Source organism: Simochromis diagramma, unplaced genomic scaffold (assembly GCF_900408965.1).
Source record: "Simochromis diagramma unplaced genomic scaffold, fSimDia1.1 OVJJ01000371.1, whole genome shotgun sequence".
Taxonomy (NCBI): Eukaryota; Metazoa; Chordata; class Actinopteri; order Cichliformes; family Cichlidae; genus Simochromis; species Simochromis diagramma.
In genome coordinates, this window is record NW_024386920.1 from 2,090,783 (window position 1) to 2,100,722 (window position 9,940).

A 9,940-nucleotide genomic window follows, 5' to 3' on the forward strand; every position below is an offset into this window, starting at 1 on the left:
TAGTCTCTGTGTAAACATTTGACATGTTTTCTATGTTCTACTGTGAATAAACTTTGCCTTGAACTGTCACAACATCACACACGCTAAACCATTTTATACCTACTACACTATACTGAGCCACTTCAAGACCTACTATCGTTTTTTAATTATTTACTGTCAATGCTTTATAGTTGTATTTATCAATATCAACAGCTGTAGCTTTTAGATTATTCAAGTTGACTTTATCGAGATTGTTTCAGTTGTAAACTTTCAACTTCACAACTTCCATCTTACACACTTTAAAAATCACTCAACATTTTTATTGTCAGTGTCACACAGCTCGTTCTTATATCTCCACTTGTAGCTCTCTTCACGACAACACAGACACAGGTCGGTTCTTTGAAACGGGCGTTCATTACTTGGGCCTTCTCTCCTCGGCTTCACCATCACCAGTATGCCAATACGCCGTGGGAACTGGTCACGAGTGAACAGTACAAACCAATTAGCAACTTTACAGTACACATATTAAGTCCAAACACAAATAACAACATTTCTCAAATGACAAATACCTCGTTGGCTGCTTGTCCTGAAAAGAGGTCCTTAAGTCCTTGTGTTGCTTTTTCTTTTAGCAAACTTTTAGCTTAAAATCGCTTCATGAGAGACATCTGCTCCTTCACAGTCCATGCAAAGTCTCGTGTACTCTCGTTAAGGGTATTCTCACGAGACACTAGCTCTTACACTTTACACATGTACATTTCAAATAAAGACATTTCAACACAAACTATATATATTCATGAAATTATGTAACTTATTATACATCAGTCATCTACATCATGAAATCTACACAGAACATTTTAACAGCATTTACACCACTACTCAATGGTACATAGTAAACACATATCATAACTTTTCACATTATATGTATCCAGTCACCTAGATATTTTGAAGTCTTTCCACTTGCTGCTATTATGTTTCAGTCATTAATTGAACTGTCTCAGTGATATGTGGAGTCCAGAAAGTATATTAAGCCAGATATGAGTTCAATACCATGACTCCCTCTGGTGCCACTTAGTGGATTAAATAGTTCTACCACTTGCTCCATCACCGTTCCGTCCAGAGTAAATTCAATGTCTGGCACAGTAATCCTCTCAGGCCAGTCGACCAGCAATCCCAGCTCATCTGTACCATGAGCAGCAGCACCACCACCACCAGAATCTGCACCTGAGCCCTGAGCAGCAGTCGTCTCACTCTCAGTGGCTGTCACACTACCATCAGCTGTCCCACCAATAGTCCCATCAGCAGCAGCTGCTCTGGTCTGAAAGATGTCCTGCATGGCAGTTGAGGCTTGGCCCTGTTGCTGGAGGCTGCCTCGGACAAAAATCTGTAATGGGTTCAAGTGTCTCTCTGTCCGCAAGCCATGATTGTTCCACTGTTGAGTGAAGTCTTTCAAATCTCTGTTGATCCTTGGGAGATAGATGTAATGGAGAGCCCAAAGGTGCATTTCATTGTCAATGTCAATGATGCCTTCCTCCTCCAGGTGGTGAAATAAATCACAGTACACATTGGTCATTCCTCGCCACAGATCACCCCAGAGCCTCTCAACTCTCTGATTATGGGTACTCCTTCCTCTTAGGGCACTTCCACGATCAAAGCCTCTGAAAATGTTCATCATCAGGCAGACAGCATTGTTTTCCCCTCCTCTGTCTGTCCGGACCCTCGAGGGTACACCATAGGATACCATGGCTCTGATGAAACTTGATAAAACAGTACTGCTACGGTTGTTGTTTGAGGCATGAAGGAAGACCACAAGACGACTGTATCCATCAATAGCCCCATGAATGACTATCCTCCACCTAAAACCGTGGTCCATAAGAAGAAAAATATTATTTCTGCTTTGTTATTGAAACAATGGAAACACACACTCTTAATTGATTTACATGGCACTATTGCATGTCAAGTTTGAATTTTTCTCTGTACGTTGCTTGCGCTCTCTGTGTTCTCTCATTTTCCCCTTTAAACATAACCAGTTGTGTTAGAGGACTGGCCATCCCAGGGCCTGGCTCTATTGGACGTGTCTTACTGTTCAACAATTATATTTGATGTAATGCTGAATTTCACTTTGGTCAAAATAGGTGTTCAACAAATCAGTGTGGTTGTTACCTTATCAGCTTGTGATTTCCATCAATGTGCCACAATGAGTTTGGACCTGCAACCTGATATGCTCTTCATTCTGGTCTCCGCAAAACTGCTCTTATGGCAGCTGCTCCAGGATTTATCCGTAGCATGCTTGCTCGAACCCTCCTTCGCTGTACACGTAGTCCACGTGCTCGCAGGGAGGCTCTGACAGCCTCGGGACCAATTTGTTCATTGCCAGCGACAATGTCCTGCACATGTTCATCCAACACACTGTCAGTCAGTTCCACATACATTGATGCATGGGTGAAATGATACTGTCTGAAATCAGACAAAAAAAAACCATGAGTATTTTATCACTGCCATAACAACATACATCAAGCCTATTCAAATGGCGGCCCGCGGGCCAAATGCGGCCCAGAAGCAACCTGCGAGTGGCCCTGCCTGTGGTCCTGGCAGAAACACAGAGAAAACGCAAAAAATTAATTAATTAAAAAAAAAAAAAGATTAAAATTCCTACAGCGTAGTGTAGACTGTGAATGCAACACTCCTAGTAGCCTAGCAATATTTAACCCACAATGCACCTTGATGTAAACATATTAAACAATCATCGTAATATATGATGCGACAACAGCATGTCTTTCTCACTCCAAAAGCGCAAAATTGACAATGAAAACTGTCGGTTTAACCCTGCCTGGACTGACAAATACTTATTCATTTTACCAAGTTTAATAATCTTACAACCGGAGTTGTACTACCACGGTGAGGGTCCTGTACGGTCCAAGAGAGAGCTGCAGCAGCTTCCCTTCGTGTTTGCTTCTTGGCGAAGAAGAAAAGGCCTTTCACAGATTCTGAAACGGCGAAATACTGCATGCTGGCCGTGGTGGATGCGGTGAAAAGTGATGAAAAAATTAAAGTGTGACATCTGCTATTAAAACGTACCCCTGTCAGACAGTTCAAATATTCGTAGAGTTGAAGTTCTGGCGTCAGTTTGAAATGCTGTTAGATGACCTGAAGAAAACGTGTCTGTATACTTGTGACGGATGGGGCTCCATCCATGGCAGGAAAAGTGAGTGGTCAGCGAAATATTTATTTTAATTTGAAAGGGAATTATCAAAATGTTTTTTTGTTAATATTATTATTATTTCAAATATGCAAAAAATAGTTTAGTTATAGCTCCCTTTTTTTTTAAAAAAAATGGACCTTTTGGTGTGCATTTGTGAGAGGTCACCAGATTTTTAAAAATTACTTGTTTTTCAATACAGTTGTGTGGGTTTGAAATTGATCATGATCTGCTGCTTACTGGCTTCAAAAAAAAAAAAAAAAAAAAAAATAATAATAATAATATCTGGCCCAGATAAATTCCTCGGTTTGAAAATCTGGCCCAACTAACTTCGTAGTTGAATAGCCATGATGTAGGGCATGGCTATTCAACTACGAAGTCAGTTTACTTCTTCTTTTTTTTTTTTTTTTTTTTTTTTTTTTTTAAAATCACCCAAGTTGTATTTTTCATTGAACTGCAAAATATACTGAACGTGTTTCTTTTTTGTATTGCTTTTTTAACAACACAACTCACAAAGCATCTTGACACTGCTATGTGTGGACGGGGGCATTTCTTGTTTGTCATGCAGGATTAAAGGAGCCAGGCTTTGTTCACACAGCTAGGATTGTATTTTAAACTGACCCTGGGTCAGTATAAGTATCATACAGTTTAAACGAAGCACTGAAACTTGCACATATTTATTATAGATGCACTGAAGCTAATCGAGATATTTGCTGTCAGTCTGTGGCTGCGATTAAACACTTTACTGAAAACTTTATTAACTAGTAACTTCATCAGTCATGACAGAAGCTAATATTTCTGTGCTAACATCGTTTAAACGGTAACAGCTTTACTACAATATAAGCTAACGTTTACACCGTAACTTTAAGCTAGCACCATAAAGACGGTAAAACAGTAATAATATCTACAAATGCATCTTAAAGCTGTTATATTAGCACTCGGTGTATTACTAACATAACCACATTAACATTACTGACACTCGCTGACTTTTAATAGTCATTTTATAAATGCTGTCCGTTTAAACGGTCTTACCTGTACACACTGCTGTATCCACCGGATTCCAGCCAGAGTGGATTCTGGAGTCTTCCACGCTCCTGTTAGTGATCCTCCATCTGGATGGATGATAACAACCTTCTGAACAATCTAGCAGGAGATGGTCCATATCTATGGGACTGATTTGTGCTAATAACGCCCATTGTATGGACTGATAACAGCCGAAGCGGGTGAATAAAGTCACCCAGTCGCTAGCTGTGCCATTACCCAGCATACATCACTCCCTCCATAAATGCAATAAACGATAGAAAAGTATCGTTCTACCTGTTTTTCAGGTAGTCGTTAACAGTATATAATTTATTGTGTTCAGTATACGTCACTACGCTTTGCTTAGACCCCCAAAATGGCGAATCGGGCCAAAATCCTTTCCACGCCCACCCCCGTGACATCACGCTCCAAAGCCCTATGACATCATATATCGTGCATGCAGATCAAAGCATCTGATCCATTCGAAAGGCATAAATAGGGGTGAGAACTGCAAACTTTTAGTCAGTTTATTGGCAGCACTCGTGTTCGCAGCATTCAAACAAACCTGAGAAACATTTTGAAACAGTTGGATCATTTACACAGTAGTTTTATTAAGATTCCAACATGTCTCAGAGAAAACGCAGCAAAAAAAGGCAGCCCAATGTGGATGATATAAATGAGGGCTGGAAAATATTATTTAATGAAGCACAGGAGCACATTTTAAAGCTGATGACAGAAAACAAAGACAACTGTGCTGAATTAAGACAAATGTCCCACCTGCTTGAAGAAAAAGAAGCTATTAATCAGGAGCTCGATGTGAAACTCAATAAAACTGATTCTCAGTACTTAATACTGGAATCAAAATTGAAACAAGCCCAGGCACAAAACGAAAAGTTTCTTCAAGAGAAACAGCAACAGGAAAAAATGCACAAAAGAGACACAACTTCTTCTCCAAGACTTAGAAAGGAAAAATCTACAACTACACGCATGTTCTAATGAAATGAAGGAGAAAATCATGGAACTAGAAGGAGAAAGGGAAAAACTGATAAAACAATGCTCAGGCATGCAGTACAGTTTCAATGAAATGCTAAGCAAGAACTCAGAGCTTGAGGAACTTAATAACATCTTAAAATACAAAAATGATGAAATCCTGAGAAAGAACACAGAGCTCGAGGGACAGAATAAGAACTTAAACCACAAATACAGTGAAATCCAAAAAAAGAACACAGAGCTTGAGGAAATTAATAACTTAAAATACAAAAACAAGAAAAATGCTCAAGGAACGGCACGTACCGGGTGGTTTTCGGCCAAGGGCCGGGTGTCACTTGGGGGAGAAATCGGAGCACTGTGCATGTTGCCCCAATTCATGCACCCAGCAACTGAATCATGAGGGGCCAAAAGATGCACCAGTGCCTGAGCCCACCAAGGACTCCACAAAGGAGTGTGACGTGTGCGAGGCTGAGCCCTCTGCACCTTGTAATGATGTGACAGTGGAAGCTCCACTGTCAGAGGAACAGTTGCTTGTTAAAGAGCTCATAAAGGCAGTAGTCACACATGCCTCAAGAAAGGCAAATGTGTCGCCATCCGATGAGATTCAGCAGGGTCTCTTCATAGCTCTGTGGGCGCAACTTAAAGAAGAAACTCTAAATATAAAAAAAAAGAGGATCAAAAGTCTTGAAAAGGCAATTTTCAAAGACATTACAAAGGTACTGGGTATTACACCTAACCTTGTTATCATTGCGTTGGCTGTAGCGTCGCCGTACCAACAAGTGGTGATTTCCATATTCAAAGACCACCTGTTCCGAAAAAAGCGAAACCTACTTACAAGGTTTTTCGCATGGTGTGGAAAAACATAGGACGACCAGCTACCAGAAACTGACAATATCTCCCAGACACTTTTGAACGAATTTAAAGATATTATATTTCCAAGAAAACAAAATGAATATTTAGAGCAATCCATCAGGATTGCTCTAAATATTTCTTTAAAATTATTTGGACAGTTTAAGTGTATTAGTTGACATCAAAGTGACTCTTTAAATTGGCTAACAACAAACGATTCAAACAAGCTAATTTATTTCACATCCAATGAGTCACTTTAAAAATCCCACGACCGGTCGAGGCAGATGGCCGTCCCTCACTGAGCCTGGTTCTGCCGGAGGTTTCTTGCTTTTAAAAGAAAGTTTTTCCTCCCACTGTCGCCGAGTGCTTGCTCAGAGGGAAATTGTCAGATTATTGGGGTTTTATTTATTTTTTGTCAACTAATACACAACTCGGGGCTCGCAAAATCTCTAGCCCGACGTCCAGGGCTGGACTGGGGCAAAAAGTGATTGTCTGCCAAAAACTGATTTGTAATTTTGTAATTGTGTAACTGCAAAAAAATGATGCAAGTAAAGATGCAAATAAGATATTCAATTATTAAAGGTTACTTTCAAATCTTACCTTGAAATATGAACTTGTCTCTGTCTATCAGACTCTTCTAGGAGGTGTCAATGGAAAATTGCATTTAGTAGTCAGTATAATCTTTTAGTGATATAAGTTTGCATATGGTAGAATACTGCATGTAGTTATTTGTATTAGGAAATATTCAACCATGTATACTTAGAGGCATATAATTAATTGTGTGTGATCTTTAACAGGCTGCAAAGGCTTGGTGTGTATTCCACACTAGAATGCACACCCACATCCTGGGAGCACGAGAAAGGTCGTACTTTCTCTTATTGTTTTATGGTAGGATTAACGTAGCTACGTTTGTTTTAGTCTAAGTGCTCTTTGTTTAGATGAACTGCAGGACTTCTCACCGTGTTATCTAGGGTGAACCATATAGGGTGAGGGGGAGGCTACCCTCTTCCTGACCAAGGATGTTTGACCCTTTGATCAGCGCACACACACACACACACACACACACACACACACACACACACACACACACACACACACAGTAGTTTATTGCACTTTTTGCAATTAATGTAGTTACTATGGACTTAATGCATACATATTATTAAAATATGGGCTATAACAGTTGTATAGCAATTTGAAATGCTCCCACAAATGGCACTACAACATGTAAAAAAAATAATATAAGCTCTGGCGGACTTGGTTCTATAGTAGGTCTTAAAGGGTTAAATAAATATCGTCAAATAATCGAGATTTCAATTTCAGTGAAAATAATCGTGATTATCATTTTTGCCATAATCGAGCAGCCCTACCTAACAGGAGGCTACGCTGAATTGCCTCTTCAAGAGCTTCATCTTCCTCCAGAAAAATAGGGCTAAGTAGATAAGAGATATTAGAAATCATAAAACATGTCAGCCTTGAAGAATTTCTCACACTACATCATTAAAAAAAAAAAAAAAAAAAAAATTAAATGTAAATCCTAAAGTTGCAGTCATTCAGCAAGAAAACCCCAAACATGCAAATTGGAAACCTGCATTAAAAACAATATCCTAAACAACATCTAAAATGAAGGATTTCTTTAACCCCTAGACAACAGCTTACACAAATTCTGCCACATTATATGGAAACATCTGCTGTCCCTCTGCCTGGCCCTCATTTTTACTCTCTTGAATGCAGCTCTCCGTTTCCTGATGCTTGGCCTCACTTTCAGCCTGGTGTTGTAGACAACGCATGATGCACTGAACAAAGGAAAGAAGGTCAGCATGACTTTCTTCATAATGTTAACAGAGCCTTTATATATCCTTATATTAGTTTAAGTGAAAGTCGGGCACATATTCCTCCTTGGCTGTAATCACCTGTGATAATCCGTAAACATTAAAATGGTAAATGGCCTGTATTTGTATAGCGCTTTTACTAGTCCCCCCCCCCTAAGGACCCAAAGCGCTTTACACACCCAGTCATCCACCCATTCACATCACCTGGTGGAGGCAAGCTACAGTTGTAGCCACAGCTGCCTGGGGCAGACTGACAGAAGCGAGGCTGCCATATCGCGCCATCGGCCCTTCTGGCCAACACAGTAGGCGGTAGGTGAAGTGTCTTGCCCAAGGACACAACGACCGAGACTGTCCGAGCCGGGGCTCGAACCGGCGACCTTCCGATTACAAGGCAAACTCCCAACTCTTGAGCCACGATCGCCCCAAACGGACAAATTAATAATGCTCTCATCAAACAAACCCCCAGGAATTATTACACACTACAGTAACAAATCTAACTGGTCATTGAGCTTAGAACCTCACTAGGTTTTCATTCACGTCACATACCTCGTCTTCTCCGGCAGACTGGACTTTCAAAGTCACTGTCAGACAGCTCTACTGGTTCCTCCTGAGGGAAAAGAAAGCATGTTCTACATAAAATCAAATACAGTTGCACCAAATCACTGGTAACACAGAGGCACATGGCTGCACTAAAGACTGTTTACACCTGCTAAAACTGCAATATTAATTAATACAATTAATAAAATTATGTTAAGGGAACAGACTCACTTTTTAGACAATAAATATTTCTGCACTGCAATATAAAATGTTTACCTGTGCAGGTTTTTGTATCCCTGCCATTATATAGAGGTAGGTGGTGGAACAAATCGAGCCAACTTCTTGGCCACCCCAAAGAAAACTGCTAGAAACATTTGGTTTCATTAGTCGTTTACATCCTCTAATTGTACTCAAATACTCAAAAGGGAATGTCTGGCCAGTTGACAGTGCAAATGTTCTTCTGAAGATTGCTGCCATTTCTTCTCTAAGTTGTGCTTCAGACCAGTCAGATGTAAAGGAGATCTTCCCAATAAGGCCATCTTGTGCTAGTTTTGCTCGTGAATCTCCTCTCGGTATGAGAAACGTTGATGCTGAAGACAAGGGCAAGCACACAACATCTTTTGTATAGTGTTTGCAGGTCTTGTTTTTTGTCACAAAATGTGAGCGCGTAGCATGAGCTTGAGGAACTGATGGAAGAAGAACCTGAAATGAATTCAAACACAGATAGACACCTATGCATTACAATACATCCGTAAGGTTTCTGTTATCTGTTCATTAAAACAAACAAACTGTAGACTCAGACCATCTTACTATTGGTCTACTACTTTTTATGCATCTTTGAACGCCGTTTTTTTACGGCGTTCTGTGCCAGCTGTAACGGCGTTTAAAACGGCGTTTTATTGAAATTATGCAGGGCACTCCCCATGGTTCCCTCATCCAATTACTTTCAACTCATTTCACCCAATCAAAGAAGAGGAAGTGCAGACCACACTAATGCATCACCGATTCACCTTGCTGCTAAGCGATTGCCTATTCAGTACCAGTGCTTGTCACAGTATTCACTTGTATTATAATCCCACTATGCATTTTGATGTGTTTAAGGCATGATCGAGCAAACAAACGACAGAATACTTTTTCTGAACCTTAACTGTGTTACCTGTTATGGCAGCTAACAGGTAATGAGCAGAGCTAGCTCTGCTCATTTCTGAGCCTCTTTCTTATTTTCCTCTTTACTTTTCTTAACCTTTAACTTATGTCTTAGCAATCAGATCCTGCCATCTTACATTACCGCTTCGTGCTAGTTATGTTGACTTTTCTCTTCTTTTGTCTCCACTTTTTTCACCCGTGTTTGGACACTCGGCGCATGGCTCCTTTGTTTACATTAGGGATCAGCTGTTAAGCGCTGCGCCCTGCAGCTGCGCTAACCGGCAGACAGACCCGGCCTACATCCCCAGTGAGGGAAGAAATGGGGGTGATGTCTCCCGAGGACACCTCACACACCATCTCTCCTTCCTGTAATCACTGTAAATGTGAGATGGCT

At 40.5% G+C, this 9,940-nt stretch overlaps 1 long non-coding RNA gene across 1 annotated transcript; it reads left to right on the top strand.

The window, feature by feature from the left end:
- The first annotated feature begins 6,423 nt into the window (after positions 1–6,423).
- Positions 6,424–7,569, top strand: LOC120736637. Its single transcript, XR_005696560.1, has 2 exons — positions 6,424–6,678; positions 7,412–7,569. It is a non-coding gene; the product is annotated as an uncharacterized LOC120736637 (long non-coding RNA).
- Positions 7,570–9,940: the final 2,371 nt, after the last annotated feature.